The sequence below is a fragment of the Mus musculus genome, chromosome 13, assembly GCF_000001635.26.
Source record: "Mus musculus strain C57BL/6J chromosome 13, GRCm38.p6 C57BL/6J".
In the NCBI taxonomy this organism is placed as follows: Eukaryota; Metazoa; Chordata; class Mammalia; order Rodentia; family Muridae; genus Mus; species Mus musculus.
The window spans coordinates 57,588,224-57,609,211 of NC_000079.6; the positions used below are offsets into that span (position 1 = coordinate 57,588,224).

Consider the following 20,988-nt stretch of genomic DNA (forward strand, 5'->3'; position numbering starts at 1 on the left):
TTTTTTTTCTTTTAAAAAAACTTCAGGATGGGCAAGAAATTTGTACAACACAAAGTTATGATGTAAGTGGGAGAGGGAAAAGCCTGCCCATAAATATTTATTGTGCAAGGCGGAATTAGATAAGGTCCGTGCTGGGCATAGAAATGATAACGGAGCTTGAGAGGAAAAAAAAATAGAGATCAATTTCTAGGGCAAGGATTAGTGAAGCATTAATATTTGAATTGAGTCTTGAAGGATGGGCAGGATTTTTGCAAAGCAAAGATGGAAAAGACAAGCCAGGCTGGCAGAGCGGTGTGAGGGAAGAGTGGCGTGAGCAGACATGGGGCCATGCATTTGGGCAGCCACTAGAAAGTCAGACCGTCACTGGGTTTGTGGGTCTGAATAACGAGAGAGGGAGAAGGTTGGTTCGAACACATAATGCCAGAAAGGATTCCCAAAGGCACAGGGTCACACACAGCAGCGTTTTCTAGAGTAAGCCGAGCAGCAGGCCCCAGGCTAATCAGCGCTCTGCATGCTGCTATATGTGTGCACATCACGGGCACAGAGGAGGCCCCAGGGAATTCTCTGCAAAACAAAAGTGACTGTGCCATCTCCCGGCTCCAGGGCTGAAAGCCTATTAGGCAGTAAATCTTTCATAACTTCTCACCCAGCCAGGGGAGGCATGCCCCCACGCCACCCCCACACAAACATTTGGTTAAAAAGATTGACATTCCAAGCAGGAACTGCAGAACTGTCTACCCCACCACCACCCACTCCACCCCAGGCCTTGGAAACCACACACCACTTTCTTTAGGTTGTTGCTAATTTCTCGAGGGTCCAGAATGCACAATGTTGCAATACATTACTGCTGAATACCTCAGGGCTGCTCTGCCCTGTGGCAGGGGTAGCAGCTGTGAACAACCAGGGTATACTTTTTAGTCAGTCTTGGCAGCAACAAGGCCCTGATTCCCATCCCAGTGCAATTGCCTGGTAGAGCCTGCTTCCCATGGGATACTCTCTGGTGCCTGGAGCTCAACAGAGGAAAGGCTCCTAAAAGAGAGACAGGCTGGTCTGAGCCCAGGGGACACGGCTTGCTCCTAGCTCTTAAGCTGAGAAGGGCCTCTGGGAGGCAAGTCAGCAGAGAAAGCTCTCAGTGCCTTCAAAACCGAGGCATCCATGGAGGACTAGCACTGGTCATTCATGAGGACCATGTTCGTCCTATCTTGTCTCCTCTCTCACTTCCGCTCACCACTTGTGACCTCAGGAAACCCAGAGACTAGTGTGATGGTTTGTATATGCTCTGCCCAGTGCCTGGCACTACTAGGAGGTGTGGCCTTGATAGAGTGGGTGTGGCCTTGCTGGAGTAGGTATGGCCTTGTTGGAGTAGGTGTGGCCTTGCTGGAGTGGGTGTGGCCTTGCTGGAGTGGGTGTGGCCTTGCTGGAGTGGGTGTGGCCTTGTCGGAGTAGGTGTGCCACTATGGGTGTGGGCTTTAAGACCCTCCTCCTAGCTGCCTGGAAGCCAGTCTTCTGCTATCAGCCTTCAGATGAAGATGTAGAACTCTCAGATGTACTATGCCTGCCTGGATGCTGCCATGCTCCCACCTTGATGATACTGAACTGAACCTCTGAACCTGTAAGCTAGCCCCAATTAAATGTTGTTCTTATAAGAGTTGCCTTGGTCATGGTGTCTGTTCACAGCAGTAAAACCCTAACTGAGACAACTAGACCAGCAGCAACCCCACCACAGTGACCAGTAAATGCATTTCCACCAGTATATGCCAGTACTGCTGAGACCTGGAATTCCTGCCTCAGTGGCTTTCAGAGATGGAGAATCTCAGGCTGGCCTCCTTGGTGGGTTGAAACCCACAACACTATGTGATGTAGGAGACAGGCCTTAGGGGAGAATTTGAACTCTTTTTGCTTCTGCAGGTGTCTTCTCATGAACACTTAATGTCTACTTTGCCGAGGTGGGCTGGAGAGCAAATCAGCTGTGCAAGACAGAAAAGGGCACAGATCTCACCCCTAGGGCTTCTGGGACCGAGTTCTGTTTGGCTGCTTTCTAACCTGAGTATACTTCCACCTCCTTTATGGCTTGTTGGCTGCCATTGATTAATAACACATGTAGGCGTGCTTACAAACACATCTAGGGTGGTAAGAACGTGCATTATACTTGTTGGGTTCGGAGGTTTGTATTTTGTCCTCAAAGTGGGTAACAAGGCTTCATAATTATAAGAACAATGGCTGGCACTCAATCGAGTGTGTCTGACAGGCAGGCAATGAACTAAGCCCTCAAATTGGATTAGCTCATTATCCTAGTTTGCGTTCTGTTGCTGTAATAAAGACGACCAAAAACAACTTAGGGAGGAAAGGGTTCAATTCCGTTTACATTCCCCCAATCGCAGACTACCACTGAGGGAAGCTGAGGCAGGAACTCAAGCTGGAACAGAGATGAGAACCAAGGAAAAGCGCCACTTAATGACTTGCTTCCAACCGGCCCATGTTCAACTACCTTTCTTATACAAGTTAGGACTGCCTGTCTGGGGAGGCGCTGCCCACAGCAGGATAGTCCATCCTTGTGTCCTTCATGGGTTGGAGATCAAGAAAATGTTGCAGAGACAGACCCACACGTCAGCCTGATGGAGGTGATCTCTCAACTGAGGGTCCCTCTTCCCAGATCATCCATTTAGCCGTCACAGCATCAAAGATGGGGCCTTGGCCAAAATGCACATTGCAGTAAATTAGCCTTAAAGATGTATAGTAGGTGGGTAGTACAGTGGAAATTTACATACTGGTCTATAAACTCATACTACATCCTGTTACATGCCACAGTCTGAGAATCATTCAGGAACTTCTCTCATCCAGAAAGTTGATTGAGAGGCCACACCTCATCCAAGTGGACAGCCCAGACCTCAACATTTTCCCAATGCCCTCTGTGAGAGTAAAGAGTAAAAAAGGAGCCCTGGCCCCATGCCGCGCAGGCTCAGGAACAATGAGCTGTGTCCTGTCCTCTTGTTTGTCCCATTTCCTGGCCCACAGCCCTGCCTGCATTCCCGGAGACCTGTAGGTACCAGGCACAACTAGATGGCTACAAGCCATTGTTAGAACACAATCTCAAGAGCCAAGGCAGTATGGCACCACCAGGGCTCAGCTCTCCTACTACAGAAAGCTCTAGATACCCTAACACAGCCGGAGCACTAGAAGATGATCTTAAATCCAATCTTATGGAGCCGATAGAGACCTTTAAAGAGGAAACACATAAACCCCTTAAAGAAATACAGGAAAACACAATCAAACAGGCGAAGGAAGTGAAGTAAGGTCACTACTCAAGACCTGAAAATGGAAATAGAACTGTTAAAGAAAACACAAACTGAGGAAATCCTGGAGATGGAAAATATAGGGAAGAGAAGAGGAACAACAGATGCAACCATCACCAACAGGATACAAGAGATGGAAGAGAATCTCAGGCCTACTTGCTTTAGACATGGCAATGACCATGCCCCACCTCCCTGCAGTCATTTGGTCCACGTTCATTCAAGTGTCTCTGTATTCTCATAATCTGCCATCCTACTATCACGATAACTGTGATAGATAATCCTTCTTGTCTGAGAAGCCAGACATGCTTGATAAATAAAACATCCGCTGCAAGTACTAGTACTTTATGTCAGTTCAACCAGTCCTGTAACTCAACTACTTGAGATAATTTTAAGTTCAAGACCTGCCTGAGCAACTGAGCATGACCCCGTTTCTAAACAAAAAGGAAAAAGAGGGATTGGGGTAGAGGCCTTTGCCTAGCAATCATGAGGTCCTAGGTTCAATCCTCAGCACCACACAAACCAACCAACCAACCAACTAACCAACCACCTGCCCACCCATCCATCCATTACTTCACTCCACATATATTTAATAGTCTGCACAGAGAAATCAAATCTGCTAAACAGTAATTATGAGGATCTGAGTACTTCCAACACATCAATGAATTGTTTAGAGCAAAGGAACTTCACAGCACAACAGAACAGATGCAAATCAAGCCGTCAGCCTACACGTCATCACCAGCGTACACTTTGCCTTGAAAATCAGCAATGCTTGGCTTGAAGGCAGCTGAGAGGGTGAGGAGCCCAGGTCTGCCACGCTCTGAGCAGCAGCCACAAGGCTTCCGGCATTGACACAGCATGGGGCTGCCTGGCTCCTCTTTACAAAGGGAATGACTGATAACCAACCTAGAAGTGGGTTTCCTCTAGGGGCAGAGCCCCTGGAAGCTTTCCTCCATTCGGGTTGGCCTGTTGACTGGTGTGGTCTTTGCACATCTCCCACAGGCAGCCATATTGTTGAGAGTTTGCGCTGTTCCTCAGTGGTTGCCCTGAACCCCCAGCTCTGACCATCTTTCCACCCCTACTTCCTCAATGTTCCCTGAGCCTTAGATGCAGGGCTTGGGTTATAGAGGTCCCATTTTGGACATGGTCATTGGTTCTCTGCACTTTGACCAGTTAGAGAGGTTTTGTTTTTGTTTTTGTTTTGGGTTTTTTGTTTGTTTGTTTGTTTGTTTGTTTTTCTGAAGAAAGTAAGTTCTTTGAGGAGAGGTGAGGCCTGTGCATATCCATGGGCATAAAATAAACTTTATGGTTTTATAACATGATGGTACTAGGTTATCCTCTGGGGTCTATGACCTCTCCAGACATGGGCTCTTGGCTGAGTTTATAATACTAAGTCTGAATTCCCTCCTACTGAATGGCCTTTAGGTCCAATTAGACCATTGTAAATTACCTCCAAACTACAAGTCCTATTGTTGTATGATAACTGCTGAGAGGATAAACAGTTTTGATTTAGAGACAAGATCTCAATCGTAAGGGGTCAGACCTAAACACAAGTGAACAAAGGCAATGTAAGCAGATGGACTGGGCAGGAAGTGTGTGTGAGTGTGTGTGTGTGTGTGTGTGTGTGTGTGTGTGTGTGCATGGGCACATGTGTGTGAGTGTGTGTATGTGTGTGCACTTGTGTGTGTATGCATGTGTGAACGAATGCAGGTGTGTGCACGAGTATATGTGTACACGTGTATGCACTCATGTGTGGGAGTACATGTGTGCGAGTGTGTGTGCGAATGTGTATGTATGTCTGAGATAGGGTGTTTGGAGGAACATGGGAGGAGATGAAACAGAGAAAAGGAAATGGGAAGAATTCATGCCTAGTACATTTCTGTATGAAATCCTCAAATATAATAATCAGGGGATGGAGAGGTGGCTCAGCAGTGAGGTTCTCCTAGAGAACCCAGGTTTGATTTCCAGCACCCACAATGCAGCTCACAGCCACCCATAACTACTGTCTCTGCGGGCACTTCACGCACATGCTGCATAGACATGTATGCAGGCAAAACAGTCACACACAGAAAAGAGAAAGTAATGATGGTTAGAACTAATCTAAATATTTTTAAAAAGAGAAGCCCTACCACTAGGTGTGCATGTGTGCATGTGCGTGTGCATGGGGCTGGAGGGGTGGTTATCAGGTGTCAGTTACGGCCCAACACAGATTTGAACCTTTGGTGTCAGGTACTAAGGATTTCTTGGTGAAACTCTCCAAGGTGTACTCTTAGCACATGCTTGGTAACAGAATACTGCAATCCTCTGGAAACAACTAAATCTAGTGTTCCGGCTACAAGTTGTGCCACCACACTGCAGGACTCTCGGTGAGCTGAACAGATGATGTAGCCATCAAGGACACAACAGGACCTGGGAAGGCCATGTCATCTCTCCAGCTCATCTTCCAGGAGAAGCTAGCGAAGAGTCAACTGGCATAGGCCAAACATCCAATTAATTCTCCAAAATGACTTCCACAAATCTTTCTTCAAGGTGGGGAAAAAAAGAACGAACTAATTTATAGAGAGATTTGTTGAGCTCTAGCACACCGAATTCAGAAGCCAGTTAATTAGAAGCTTCATGTGGGTTTTTTTTTTAATTAATTTTATTTTTTAAGCTCATTGCGTGGTCTCAATTAAGGTGGTGATATTTTAATTATCGTAATTGTTTCTGAACTTGTTTTTGAGTTCAATGAGTTTATTTTTTAATTAGCTACATTGATTTTGAAATCCAGGATCAAGCCGTTTCGCAGTCCTTGGGTATATTCAACTGGCTTAACTAACAAAGGATCAGGGTCAAACCGCCTATGATAGCAAAGCCCAAGGCTACTTCGTAGATACTGAGAAGAGATGGTGGTTTTATTCTGAAATTTGACACAAAAGATCCCCCTGTCACCTGGGCAAGCCCACATGCCTGTCTGTGTCTATTCAGTCCACATTAGCAGAGTTTTACTCCATGTGAAGCATCTATTGGCAGGCCAGAGGCCAGCATCTCCTCCTGGGAGCTCACAGCTGAACAGGATGGGGGAATCTGACCTTGCAGAGGGCTGGTGAGCTCCCTGGAGAGGCTGGCCCAGGTAGAAAAGTGGGTTCGAATGAGGCTGTGATGTAGCAGAGGAAAAGAGAGTCTTTCCAGGGACAGGAGGGGTCTGGGCCACTTAGGAACCCATGCCTCATCAGGCTTTGGGAAGGCTGGTAGGGGTAGCAAGTGCCTTACATCCAGCGAGTAGACACACTCCTCATGGGGGGCCTTGAAAACTGTGGGGGAGCCACAGCCTCCAAGTTCCAGAACAACTGTCGACATGGTAGGTAGGTCCTGGTGACCCAGAGATGCTCTTTCATTTCTGAGTCTACTGGAAGAGCTGGAAGAGGGAGTCTTCTGTGTGTGTGTGTGTGTGTGTGTGTGTGTGTGTGTGTGTGTGTGTGTGTGTGTTGGATTAGCACAGACAGACTTCACACAAGCAAGAGCCACCTCTCCATTAAGATAGAGGAGTGCTGAAGGCTCTCAGAAACACCCTTTCTGCCTTCACTAAACTAACTGCCTTACTCCCTCTGGTCATCAAGCTGCACAGGATTCTGGGAAGCAAAGGCTGAGTCCAGGAAGCCAACGACTTATCTAAAAGTTGGGTGCACTGTGGCCCCACTGTGCTGAGTCCCAGAAGCTCATGCACAGGCCACTCGACTTACAAAATACCTACCAACTAATGACGGTCCACCCTCCCCTTCTTGCCTTTAGGATTGGCCTCTGCCTGGGATGCCCATCTCATCTGAAGAGCAGGCATGCCCCGTGATTCATTAGGAGTGACTTCACAGATAACTGACAGAGAAATTACTCCAAACTGTGAAAACCTCCTCAAGCTAGGATCCTGGACATTTATTATAGCTTGTCTGTCCCCATGGTAACCCCCGTGCGCATCTCGCCTCCCCCTCTCCAAGGCGCCTGTTTACTAGCTGACGACAGAGCCTCTCGGAATACAAATTGCGCTCATTGGATCTTGCTGGAAGCTGGGAAGGACGGCAGCCTGGAAAGTCTCCTTCATTACTCTCGGCTTTCACATTCAAGGGCTTCCCAAGTTCTTTGAGGCTGAACAAAGAGACTTATCGGCCATGCGGCTAGGTAGCACACAGAGTTAATTTCAGAGACACAGAAGACTAACCCTGTGTGTCTGAGGACTGGAGAATGGCCATAGAGGATGGCACAGGACAGATAATGACACAGAGGCAGAGGACAAAGAGACACAGCTAATCAAAGATACTCCTGCTTCTTTCTTTTCCCCTAAAGCCAGAGCCTGAAGATTCGCAGTTCTCCGCACAAGAGTGAAGAGCACCCTCCTAGTTACTGAAGGTGTAGGCGGGCACAGGGACTGTTGCTGAAAACCGGTTGCACAGTTTAAGGCATTTATTACTCTTGACTTTATGACATGCATAAAATTAACAATAGAAGACACTTTAATTTAAAAGGGGGAAATTAATAGCTTATGATCCGACGCATCAAAAGTAGGCAAAAGGAAAACGCAATGGTCTCAATGGTTTATAATGGAAAAACTACAAACAATTGGAACGTTCATCGGCGTTAGTTGCCTGTACCGTGTGATGGCTAATCTTGGTTGCCGACTTGGCTCACCTGCAAAGAGGAAACCAAAATTAAAGAATTGCCTCCATCACGTGGGCCTGTGGGTATGCCTGCGAGGGTGTTTTCTTGATTGCTAGTTGACATAGGAGGATGCAGGCCTCCGTGCATGGTTCCATCCCAAGGCAGGCGGGCCTGGGCTGTATAAGAAAGGTAACTGACCATGAGCTGGGAAGAAGCAGAAAGCAGCGTTCCTCCTTGGTTTCTATTTCAGTCCCCACCTCCAGATTCCTGAAGTGTCCTTCCTTATCGGATGGACTGGGACTGTACAAAGAAATACACCCTTTCCACCCCAAGGTGCTTTCTGCCATGGTGTTTGTCATAGCAACAGAAACCAGGCCAGACCTGGCGGCTAGCACAGAACAGCACAGACTGTGTACAGCACACAGGGCAGCCAGTTTATCTTCTCACAGCTCTAGAGAATGGAACCCGGATGCATCTCAGCATGGTGGGAGTCTGGGAAACCCTCTCCCTAGCCTGCAGTTAACCAGCCTTTTACTCTGGCCCCATGTGGTCTTCTTTTGGCTGCATGCCCTTGGAGAGACACACAGTAGGTTCCCTAGTATGTTCTGATGAGGAGGGACACCAACTCTAGAGTTAGTGCCCCACCCTGTAACGTTTATAAAAGTTATAGACCTGGTTTAACCTTAATCGCTTCCTAGAGGCCTTGTCTCCAAATATGGCCAAGCTGTGTGTGGAGACTCCAACACGCTACTTTGGAAGAGATGAAGTAGCATTCAGTCCTCAACGTCATCTACAGGTAAATGACATAACTAAATACAAGCCATCTGTGTAATAGTAAGCAGTATGCTAAAGGTATAATATACATTTGTGTATACTAGCATAGGTAGATATTCATGATAAATTAGGTAAAAACATAATTTGAAAGTAAAGATTAACTGTTAGGGGCAAACTAGCTTTTTGGTACCAGAAAGCATTCATTGCCAAGCTAAGACTGGAAACCAGATTTGTTTTTTTCTAAAGAGGCAGCTTCTCCTTTCCATACGCTGCTTCTCCTGAAGCCTCACCTCCCACCCAAGCCTGAGCCTCCTCCTCAACCAGCTTCTCCTGGCTTCTCCAGCTTCTCCTGGCTGGTTGCTTTGTTGCTTTCTCAGGTGTAAATTCAGACGCCCACTGACTGCAGATTAACATGGCTGGTGCCTGCAGACACCAGCTCTAGGACTATTGTCAGAGGATCTAGTCCTTTCTGCTTCCTGGGGAATCTGCTCTGTAACACGGGGACAACAGAAGTGAGGGTTATGACCAAAGGCTGGAGCAGGTATCTTGTCCGTTCCTGAGAGGTTTTGCCGTTTACCTCCGAGATGAGAGAGTCAAGGACTACCCGTGATTGGCTGGAACTAATGGCGCGCACTAGCAAGAGAATGGGCCCTCGGCTCACACACAGAACAAGACATTATGAGCAACCACCACTCAGGTCAACATGGCCATTTTCACACCCTAATCATTACAAGGTCTGCATGGTCATTTACCTAATCATTAGAAAACAAAGCATTGAGAGACCTGGGCTTGAATGGCTATGGAAATGTATGTCAGTGGGCACAGAGCTGTATCAGCCTGGCCAGCTGTTCTCCATCCCAAGGCTATTACCACAGCCTCCCACTTCTCCCAACATGCTCCAGAAAGAGGCATGCGGGAGCACCTTCCCCCAGTGCCTACAACAAGAAACTCATTTCCCTTGGAAGGTGTCACAAGGAGTAAAGGGCATCAAATAGAACAAGACATGAGGTTGGGTCTCAGTGGGAAGAAAGGGAAGGAGGAACATCTTATTATAATGAGATCTGTAGTCAGGGGACTGGTGATGTTAACAGTCACACATTCTATCTCAGCCATGAGGAAGCCCATGTAGACATTAGTGTACTCTTAACCGATCAACTGGTAACAGCCACAGAGACATTGAGTAACCTATTTATAGTCATGTAGTCTGTGAGGCTGGGCTTCAGTCCTGATGAGTGTCACACCACAGGGGATTCCCAGAGTCACCAGGACACTAATACCACACCCCACGATGGGGAGCAATGTGGTGAATATCGCACCAAGCATCCTCTACCTATGATGTCAGCACTCAGAAGAAGGACCGGAAGTTGAGGTCATCTTGGCTACATAGTGAGTTCAAGGCCAGCCTGGGCTACTTGAGCACGTTCTCAACAAGCAAGCAAGCAAAAACAAGCCAAGTTTTAGGGTGTTTGAATAACCTTGTGTTGCTGTTACAATACATATTTTTCCAAGCCAAGGGTTCTTTCAAAAGAACTGCCTAAAGAATGAACTATAGGAGTCTTGTTTACATACCTCTCCTATGACACGTGTCAGCCTACAGCACAGAGGGAGAGGTACACCGTGGCTGGCAGCAATAAAGATGAAGGAGGGTGAACAACAGGACCCAAGAAAGGCTAGACCTCAAAGAAGAGGCCAGGACTCTTCCAACAGAGAAGTCATAGCCTCCCATCTCTCAAGATGGCCAGATTTTAATTAAAATGTTTTAATAGTAAAAAGTCTCAGGTCCCTTCTCACTATAATTGACATAAGCTATTCATAAGACACGAGTGAGCAAAAGAGAGAGAATTATTTAAAATACAAAAGAACCAATTCATAACCTAGGAGGATCAGAGTACATGATGAGCAAGAAAAATCAAATATTTACAGGGGGAAAAAAAGTGACACGCTTAAAAGATCACTGTATCTGTACATCATTTTAATGCAATTAAAACCCCCATAAAACACGGAGCCTTCCCCAGAACAAAGACATGCACAGAACTAATTCTGAGCTTTGAAACGTTTTGTGAGCTTTGAAACATTTGTGCTGGAGAGAAGGAGAGTTGGAGGGCTGAGGTATCCTCCCAGCAAGCAAAGGAGCCTGGTTACAGAGAACAGAACTAGGTAAACACTGTTAACATAAGCAGAGGCCTGAGTATGCGGCTGTTATAAGTGGAGCAGGCTGGGGACACTCGGGTAGGCAGAAAACAGCAGTGCAAACTGATGTAGAAGGTTGATGTTCTCAGGTCTTCAGTTAGAACTACACACAGCCTACCTGATGTGTCTATCCTGATCTGCAGAGCTGGTCGGAGACAGGAATACGTGGCAATGACCAGTAAGATCTAGTGTAAGCCTGCCTCAGAGTGGAGGGAAGGGTGCTTACTCCAAATGACCTCCCAGAGCTCCTCTGGTGACATGTGGCATCCTCTGAGTAGAACATTAGTGCAGAGCTCTGCTGAGGCTCATGAAACCCATTTGCGGCTGCCTTTCCGAGGAAGAGAGGACAGGAGTGGCAAGCTTTGTGTGCCTAGGACAGCCTTTCCTCCCCTCCTTTTCTTGTCTCTACACTCCAGTGTAAGCCTTGTTTCTCACACTTCTTGGCAGGCCACGGGGAATGCAAACCTACGGCAAATCTCCTTACCTGGGAGTCTAAAACTTACATCATAGCTATTATTGGTCTACTGTGTAATCAACCCAAAATTCATGCAAGCAGGCAGAGAGGAGGCTCCGAGAGTAGACAAGACAGTGTGCTCAGCCCTAAGGCCCAGAGCAGGTGTTTGTTCTTGCTGGACCTGAGAGACTGAGAGAAAGTTTGAAAAGTGCTGAAAGTGTTTACAGAGTTTAGAGGGTCCTGGAAAGAAGCAGAGAGCTCTCCAGAGTCTGCTGTGGGCGATGGAAAATCGATAGAGAGGAAAGAGAGCATCCAGAGAACCCTCCGTAGCAAAATGTTCATTCTGTCTGGATCGTAAAGCGGGTCCCACTAAAGGCAGTTCATCAAGAATGTATCCCATCTCCTTCTAGCAAGGATCCAGGCTACCTTCTTCTAGAGACCTCAGTCTCACCAACGAAAGAACCCAGAGCTTTTCAAAAAGCAGACGGTACAGTTTAAAACATTTGGGGGCTAACTTTTTCCATGTGCCAAAAACTACGTGAGGTACATAAGCATTTGTGGTTCCCTAGGTATCAAACTTAATATTCTAATTAAAGCTGTTATTGCCTTTGTCCCTCCCAGTGTTAATTTCCCAGATACTCTAGGCCACAGATTTATAAATGGGTAATCAGAGAGTATTCATTTCCAAGTTCTTTCTTTCCCCAATTAGGGCAGATTCATTTCTCCTTCTCCAGGAAGGTTCCCAAGGTCATTAAATTTCACTCCCGAACCAAGAATGTTGAAGCAGTCACCACAAAGTTAGCGCTGAGAGGAGCTGGGGTTTCTCGGGGGCAGCCTCTAAAGTGCTTGGAAACCATCTCAAGCAGAGAGAGAGAGAGAGAGAGAGAGAGAGAGAGAGAGAGAGAGAGAGATTGATTGATTGCCGGTCCCACCACAGGGTTTGACAAGTGCTGTCTCACTTCAGTCTTATGTTTTCTTCTTGCTCCTTCCACTGTTCACTGTGCCACACACCATTCCATCATTGTCTTACCACGCATCTAGTAAGCCTAGTGGTTCATGCTCCAAAGCTGCCCATAGCTGTGGCAGTAAATCCCCAACCCCAATAAGTCCATGCCAAAGAACCAAAACAACAACAACAAAAATAAACCCACACAATTCAGTTATTATATTTACGAGCTGTACACCTAGATTGGACAGATCCACCTTTACACTCATTTATTCTCCAGCTGTGAGGTCCCTTGCTATTGGAAGCTTCTTCAGGCCAGATGGTTCTGCCCCATCTTCCTTCCTCCTTCCTCTCCTTTCCTTCCCTCTGCCCAATCACAGGCTTTAGCCTTTATTTGACCAGTTAGAATGGAGAGAAGGTTCATATGACGTCACCTGAGAGCATGATCCACTACTCCATGGGGGGTGGGATCCCCTCTTGAGGAGGCAGAATTAACATCAGAATACAAACAATACCAGGGCCACCCACGACACACAGCCAACTGTGTCCTGCCAGCAGCTCTGCCAATGTGCTCTTTGCTGTTTCCCTCACACTACACTATACGAGAGAGATTCACCCACATAATGAACATAAGCCTGGGTCAGGTTTGACTGCATGGAAGACACGCAGAAATAAAACTAGACCTGGTCCCATGTCACTCAACTGGAGGCTCACTCTGTTATATGACTCCAAGTCTGTCTAGAAGCCTGTACACATCTGTAGTGGATGCCGTCTAAGAACAAGGACACTGTTTTGCCTTTAAACTACTTCCTGGCCCTATCTCTGGTGTCTAGAGTACCAAAGTGGTTCATTGTGGTGGTTACACATGGGTACCTGTGCTTCTCTGATCCTCTAGTCTGCTGTGAGAGGTCAGGGGTCATACTGGTGTACCATTTCTGAACCCCAGGTGATCTGACATGGGTGTTTCAAAGGATGCTCTCAATTACTGCTGGTTCGAATGGCTGTGTAAGTGCATCACTTGCCGAAAGACCCAATATCTATTGGTCACAAAGCCCAAAAGCTATGAGAGCTTCTGGCATCTCCAGTCCAGCATCTTCATTGACATCATAGGTAAGGCTACAATCCTCTGTGCACTACGTAATTGTGAAACCACTTTGTGTGCCAAGTACTGTTATAGAAGTAGGCATTGAGAGGTGGCTGAGACCAAGCTCCTGCTCTTCAGGAGCTCATAGACCAACAAGGATGGCCAGAGAAAAAAGGGGGGAAGGAGAGGGACAGGAGAAATGAAGCCTGGGAAGAGATAAGGAGAAGAGACATTAGATGTTGATAAGCGTGGGAGGAGAGAAAGACAGGACCCTCTTGGAGAGACGATACAGGAGCTCTCGCCCTGGAAGTCTCTCTTGACACTGGAGACTCAGGGATTCAGGCACAATTCATTTCTTTTTCTTTTTTTTTCTTTTTCTAATCTGCTGTAAACTGCAACTCTCCAAAACTCTGTCTAGGGACTCCATTCTCACCAAATGCATGTTGTAAAACTCCTTATGCAATGCTAGTGGCCTCTAGTTTACCTTATTGGTTTATAATTCCATCAAAGGCATCCTCAGAGACACCCTAGGATCTGACTTACCAAAAGAAACAAAGGGGAAGGTAGTTTCTTATCAAACTTTTGAGCTATAACTTGAGGGCCCAATTGATTGATATTATATATATGTATATATCATTGAGACCATTGGGACTCTCTCTTGGGACCACACATTTTGATTTTCTGCATGTCTCTCTTAGAGAACATCTCCACCCATAGCTATGCTTCTGTTATTTTCTCCAGTGTCTCTCTTTCCATTGAAGCATCTTTAATAAAATCCCCCAATCTCTGTCACCCTGCTTAGTCCTGAAATTCTCTTCTGCATTGAAGTCACATATCTTGGTTGGGCCTGAGTTGTGGTCCCTAAAAGATTTAGGGCATCTGCTTACCCCAGGCTGCTGGAGATAAGGGTGTGGAGCTGTGCCCCCCTTACCCCCCCCCCATTGACAAGAAAGACTTCTCTTAGGACATCCCATTCTCAGAGGTGTCCTTGGAGTGGGCAGGCTTCAGGCAGCTAGTTAACAGGTTGATGCCTAGCAGGGGAGCATTTGGCGAAAGCATGCTGACCCTGCTCTAGATCTGAGTCATCTTCAAGATCCAAGGTGGCAGGGTCATAGTGAAGGAAGTGTATGGAGATTGGAGTCAGTTGGCTTGAGGAGAGCAGTCAGCATTCAAGAGCCCTGTGTTGCGGGACAGCTCTGGCCTTAGCAAGTCCTCGGTAAGTGCTAGTTTTCCTCTTTCTCACAGGATGTCTCCAAAATGTCCTTTACACCCGCAGCTGCACAGACTGGGCACTTTCTCCTCCAGGTTACATTTAGGCCAATGCGCCATCCTGGAATCACCTTGCCTCGAATATCTGCTTTCTAAGAGATCCAAGGACAGCTTCCATCACACCAGTGAGAACCTTGATATCCGCTGATCTGCCTTGAAGGGGCCTGGTTCCACCCACTGGAGTCCCTGTCCTGGAAGCCTGGCCATCCACTACCTTCACCACTGAGTGTCCGGTGGGAGAAAGGCAGATTGACAGATCTGCGCCTCTATTCAGTGGGGGTCCAACTTTGAAACCGATACCTGGCACTCAGTGAACATAAAGAAAAAGACAAAGAGGAAGAAAAAACGGTAGAATAATAGAGGTGCCTTTCCCCAAACACTTCTTCCCACTTGCAAATGTCTGACAGACGTTCTTGGCACTAGCCCCCACTGGCTGGGACTAAAGCAGCCATCAGGCCTTTTGTGATCCTGAACAAGCTAATGAGGGTATGTGAGGCTGCGTAATCCAAACAGTATCTATTTCATGCCCAATCGTTTTCTAAATGGGCAACAAATCTCCCTGGCGTGTTCCTTTCTCTGACAAACAAAAGCTCCGTCTGGGCTCTTTGTGGGCTCTTCCCAATCAACAAGAGCAACGGGCCCCAAGGATGCTAATTCAAAGTCCCCATCACAATGCCAGGGCCTCCGGGCCCCCCTGATCCAGCCTAACAGAGTTCCCACTCTGTCCAAAGCTGGCATTGGGAAACCCGACTGATGATGTGTGCATGGCCATCTTCTTTAACTAGTTCCTAAAGAGCACAATGACAACATCTCACATGACATCACTGCTCTAGACAGCCACACTCACGGATACAGTACAATAAAGACTCACCACATTATCAAATAGGGTAGAAGTTCTAGGCACCACAAAAAAAAGTAGCCTCCGGAATCTGTTTCTGGATCCCTAGGCAGCAGCCAGAGCTTACACACCTTTACATGCTGAGAAGAGGCGGGCCTGTGGTAGACTCCCACCAATTGGTAGACAATCACGAAGGAACGCCCTGGGCCAAAAAGCACCAACTCCTCACTTGGGTCCAACAATAACCAAAGCAACAGCAAAGTCTGGTGTGTCTGTCTGCACTTTGTTCTCTTGTACTTATCTCTGCCCAGGGGATCTGTAAGTCACTTGAAAATCGCGTCTAGAAACAGGCACAAAGATCGAAGTTAACTGGGGCATCTTGCTGCCCTGGTCTAGAACTTCTAAAGAAGGTCTAATGGTTTCCAGTTGTCCTAAACCTTGGATTCTGGGAACAGCAAGGCTTTGGGGGATAAAACACCTCAGGACAAAGGCATTCTCTCCCCTTGGTGAGGCCGCACCCTGGAGCAGGAGTAATCATCTCCTGAGAGGCCTGGTCTTCTCAGGCTACAGAGACTTTTTCATGGGGTAGGATCTGAATGGACATGATAGATGGATAAGCATGCCTTGACCAGGACTGCCCAAGTGCGTATAATACCCTCTTGCTTCCTGACCTGAGCTCTTTCTGTTTAAGCCTGAACTTCGTATTTGGCTTAGGATCCCTTTATGTGTTTCCCTTCCTAGTGTAGACTGATTAAACCTCTTCTCCCTGCATTTGACCACTGCCCATCTCTTTAACTGGAACACTGGGATAAGTACAGCTTTGTCCTCTTGGGCTGCCAGAGCCTGGGCTTTTGCCCTAAAACTGGTTTCAGCCTACCGTGTGACTATCTTCTCCTAGCCCTGTGTAGCTTAGCTTTCAGGGTTTGCAGAGTCATCCTGGAGCATCGTTCCCATGACAACTCATCCTCTTGACTCCAACAGGGCCACTGACAAGGGAACTGGGCTTACTGGGTTCACTCTGTGAAGTAGTGTGATACCCAGTAGCTCATTACTGCTTAAGCACAGATGTTCACAGAGCATCTACTTTATGCAACTTCCATTCCAGATGCCGAGGGAGGCCAATCTCTACCCAAGCATACCAGCCCAAGAAAACTAAGGGCACCCAGCATATTTGACTTCATAGAATCTTGCCAGGAACCCTCTCTGACAGGGCTCACCCCCAGCTCCCATGTCGCAGATAACAGAGATGTAGAATCTATTCAAGTGTGTGCTGAGTTTTAAGGGGCCAAGGAAGAATTCAACCACAAGTGGATGCAGAGACGCCTGCACCAGGTACAGATCCCACAGGACGCCTGGCTTATACAATGCATTCCAAGCAAGTCTCTAACAGTGAAGCGGAGTCCTCCTCAGGCTGCTTTTAACTGAAAGATCTGGACGGGGCTGGGTTTGCCTTCCCACAACCCCACAAGACGGCCTCCTTTTCCCTTCCTTTGCTTCCTTCTTCCCATTGTGGCTGCTGCCACAGCCCCTCACCCTTCCACCCTCTTCCTTCCCTCATCTGTTCATTAACTGACTGACTGGTCCCAAAGGCCCCTGCGTGTCTATGCAGACTCCGTAAGAACATATCTTCTCTTCACAAAATAAACAAGCACGCTGCTCTTTTCAGTGTTTCCTCCCTCCAGAGGAGCTCCAGGGTGGCTGGGCTAGACTGTTCTGGGAGGATTGGTCCTCTTGAGTTTTACAGCAGTTCCCAAGCCCGGTGCTTCATTGTTCAGCAGACAACATAATAGCTTCATTTTTCCCTTTATCAGACTAACTATTCTGCTCTGTATTTTGTTAAATTTCGAGTCATCATCGGAGTAATCCTATACCTAGGGATATGTTCTCCCTCCTCACAGGCTGCGCGCTGCATGCTGCTCTCTTCTCTGCCTCTCCTTTGCAGTCTTAATTGCCAGATCCTGGAGGTGACTCTACAGCAGGGGAGCAACCAAAGGACCTCTTGTTCCTGACGCTGCCCCTGGGCTGAGCCCTTGTCACTGGGTACTCATGAGCACAAGTAAGGGTGTCTTCTCTGTGGGTCATTCCTGAGGACTTTTCTGCTAATCTCTGGGTCTTAGCCCATCCCTGAGCCCTAACCTCTAAACCATGAACAAGTGGAAGTCCCATCACATGAAAGGCATTTGCCGACAGGCTTTGGCAGACCTAAAACCTACACGTAAAAATTCAAAGCATATCAACTTCAAGAGGAGTCGAAGAAGCAAAACAAATAAATTAAATAAATAGATAAGTAAATAAATAAAATAACAACCTCCTAACTCAGAATCACCTCTACTTTGAATAATTTAAACCAATACATTAAATACCTCAGAGGTAGCTATTAATGTTAAATGCATGTTACCTTGCAGGCCCCAAATTAGAGTATTTAGAACTCTAATCAATCTACTGCCTTACCCCTAAGTGCTATGCCAGGCCTCTAGCCTTCGTTTCTTTGGGTTCTAAAGACAATTACCTCGCGTATGTTACTAAACCAACATTGCTTTAATCTACCATGCTAGTCATGATTAGCATGTTGATTCATGATTCTACGAGGTTTTGGCTGTCACTCACCAGATTGTGAGCTCCTGTCTTGTGTCTTTTACTCCTCTCAGAGAAGCCAGCCAGCTACATAGTTCAGTTGATACAAAATACGATCAACAAGTTCATAATAAATACCTTGTTTATGATCTCCTGACGGCAATGAAAACACATTGCAAGGTTTGGCAATGACTAAGCCGTGGTGTGATGGAGGGCTGTCTAAACGTAGCTTTTTTTTTTTTTTTTTGGTATCAATTATTCAGTGCCACAGCCTCTCAATTTCCATGATATAAGAATAAGATTCAATGACTGTCACATTCCAAGTGAGGGCTGAGAACTGTCACACACACACACACACACACACACACACACACACACACACACACACACTTTTCTCATCTCTGTTGACATACAACAGGCAGGATTATCTCAGTGAGAATTCAGGTCCCCAGCAAAATACTTTGGGGGTTAGTTTTATATTTTTACTTTTTTGTTTGTTTGTTTGTTTGTTTTTTCAAGACAAGAGTTTCTCTGTATAGCCCTTGCTGTCCTGGAAATCACTTTGTAGACCAGGCTGGTCTTGAACTCATAAATTCACCTGCCTCTGCCTCCCAAGTGCTGGGATTAAAGGTGTGCGCCACCACGTCCGGCTATTTTTTACTTTTAAGCTGGTGGAAAGTCTTCTTCTTTTTCTTTCTTTTTCTTTTTAATCCCCATCCCTAAGGGAAAAGAAGCCTACGACCAATGTACTGTTCCCACCTGGGCACCTAAGAAAATCTTCCTTCCTCCTGTCCTGTTAACTGCAAGGAGATTATGAGAGAAGCCGTGCTTCCATCAACGACACTATGGCTTCAGGTGTTTGGTAACATCTGGAGACCCGAGCACCATCATGGCTGCTGTGTGTTTGAGTGAGGGTGATGCTGCTGGTATTTAGGAGGAAGGGGAAAGGGAGGGTGTGAACTCCAATGGTGCTGTGCTCTGTAGCAAAGGGCTTTGCAGGCAAACAACAGTGCCAAGGTTAGGGATCCAGAGAATACTCTGCTGCTTAAACCTTTGTGGGGTTAGACATGTCAGGGGGAAGGTGGGAAACAACACACGGTCCTAGATGGAGCTGAGACAGAGAGATGAGGGCCGAGGCCAGAATGTCCCTCAAGAACACCCAGAGACCATTCATGATCCAACCCAGCTCGGGAAGGGTCTTTCATGTTTCCTCCTGTGGATAAACTGTTGAGGCGCTGAGGTGCCTGATCTGTCCAAGGCTGTGAAACAAGCTGGATGCAGAACTGGGCTCACATCCCAGCCTGGTTACTACCTGCTTACTACTACGCTATCACATTGATTCCAGTGGACAGCTCCCAAAGTGACCATTGGCCTTTAGCGCCATCAGCTCTGTCTGGAACAGGAGCTGCAGCCATGGTGTGAAGCCGATGGAGGTATTAAACAGCAGACACGGAATCAGCACTTAGTATATGCCAAGTGCATGTTCATCAGCTAGAGAGACAGCTATGGACTGGAAGGAAACTACTCTGCTGTCCTGGGACTTGCTGTCTACTCCAGTGACACATGCCAGAGTGGCCATGTGACGATAACCACAGAAAAGCAGCATAGGCAAACAGCAGTTAAGGACATGACTGGAAACCTGAGTTATCTTCCAGCACCACAAGAAGGCACTATTATAGCACTCAGGAGGCAGAGGCAGGCAGATTTCTGAGTTCGAGGCTAGCCTAGTCTACAAAGTGAGTTCCAGAACAGCCAGGGCTATACAGAGAAAGCCTGTCTCAAAAAAAAAAAAAAAAAAAAAAAAAAAAAAGGCACTGTCATATAAAAGCATTCAGGGGTATCCTTTACAAGGGATGGTCCAGGCCCTAATTCATGAACTAACTAACTACTGTAGCACTGAGCAAGGTAGCAGTAACCGTAACAGTAGTGATACCGGCCAATGACTCTGGGCACAGAAAGGTATTTGTAGGGTGCTGTGCTGTATGCATGTCGTGAACCAACTCACTACACCTCTGTAACATCCCTGTGCTGCTGACAGGGTTCCATCACATAAAATAACTCCACAGGCTATGCTTTAGTCTGCAGGCTGGATGGCATTAAGATCCCCAGTGCTTGGCCTATCAGCATAGTGGCTGCTTTTCTGCCACAGCCCAGTCTGTATGCCAAACATGGCCTGGACACAATTGTTTTCTCACAGTGCTAATGTGTGACCTTCCTCACACCAAACAACAGGTCACAGTTCTAAGTGACTTCTAAGAAAAATTAGGTGGTTGGCAGGTGATGTATTAAAAGACATATGCGTCCTACACAGAGCACAAAAGGATGTACATATAAAGACCATGTTGATTGACATGTAAAGGATCATAGGCTGCTGAAGGCTGAAAGGCTGGGAGGTTCTATGAAGTCCCCATGTATGCTGCCAAGCACCAGGTGAGACAGATTGTTGCAGCCCCCATAATCCTCTGCACTGCATTCAATTCTGTTACTGGGGCCAACAACATTCAAAATAAGCTGTGTTTTCTATGTGAACGTTTGATCTAAGTTGGAGTTGGTGGAACTCTCAGCTCCTCTAGCCTCATGGCAGTCTAGACACTGCCATGCTCCTGCCTTGATGATAATGATTTTAACCTCTGAACCTGTAAGTTAGTCCTAATTAAATGTCGGTTTTATAGGAGTTGCCTTGGTCATGGTATATGTTCACAGCAGTAAAACCCTAACTAAAAAGGAAGTTGGTATCAGGAGTGGGGTTGGAGGAATTGAGAGTTATACACCTCTTGTTCAGAAGGCAGCTAAGAAAAGACTTGCTTCCAGGCAGTTAGAACCAGGTTCTTAAAGCCCACACCCACAGTGACATACTTCCTCTAACAAGGCCATACCTAATCCAATAAAGCCACACCTCCAATTAGTGCCACTCCCTGGGTCAAACATATTCAAACTTCT

The 20,988-nt window shown here is 46.8% G+C and overlaps 1 protein-coding gene across 5 annotated transcripts in view; it reads right to left on the reverse strand.

Moving 5' to 3' along the window:
• Spock1 (sparc/osteonectin, cwcv and kazal-like domains proteoglycan 1) overlaps positions 1-20,988 on the reverse strand; it is a 487,138-nt gene that overhangs the window by 167,029 nt on the left and 299,121 nt on the right. The gene's annotated exons all lie outside the window — the stretch shown is intronic.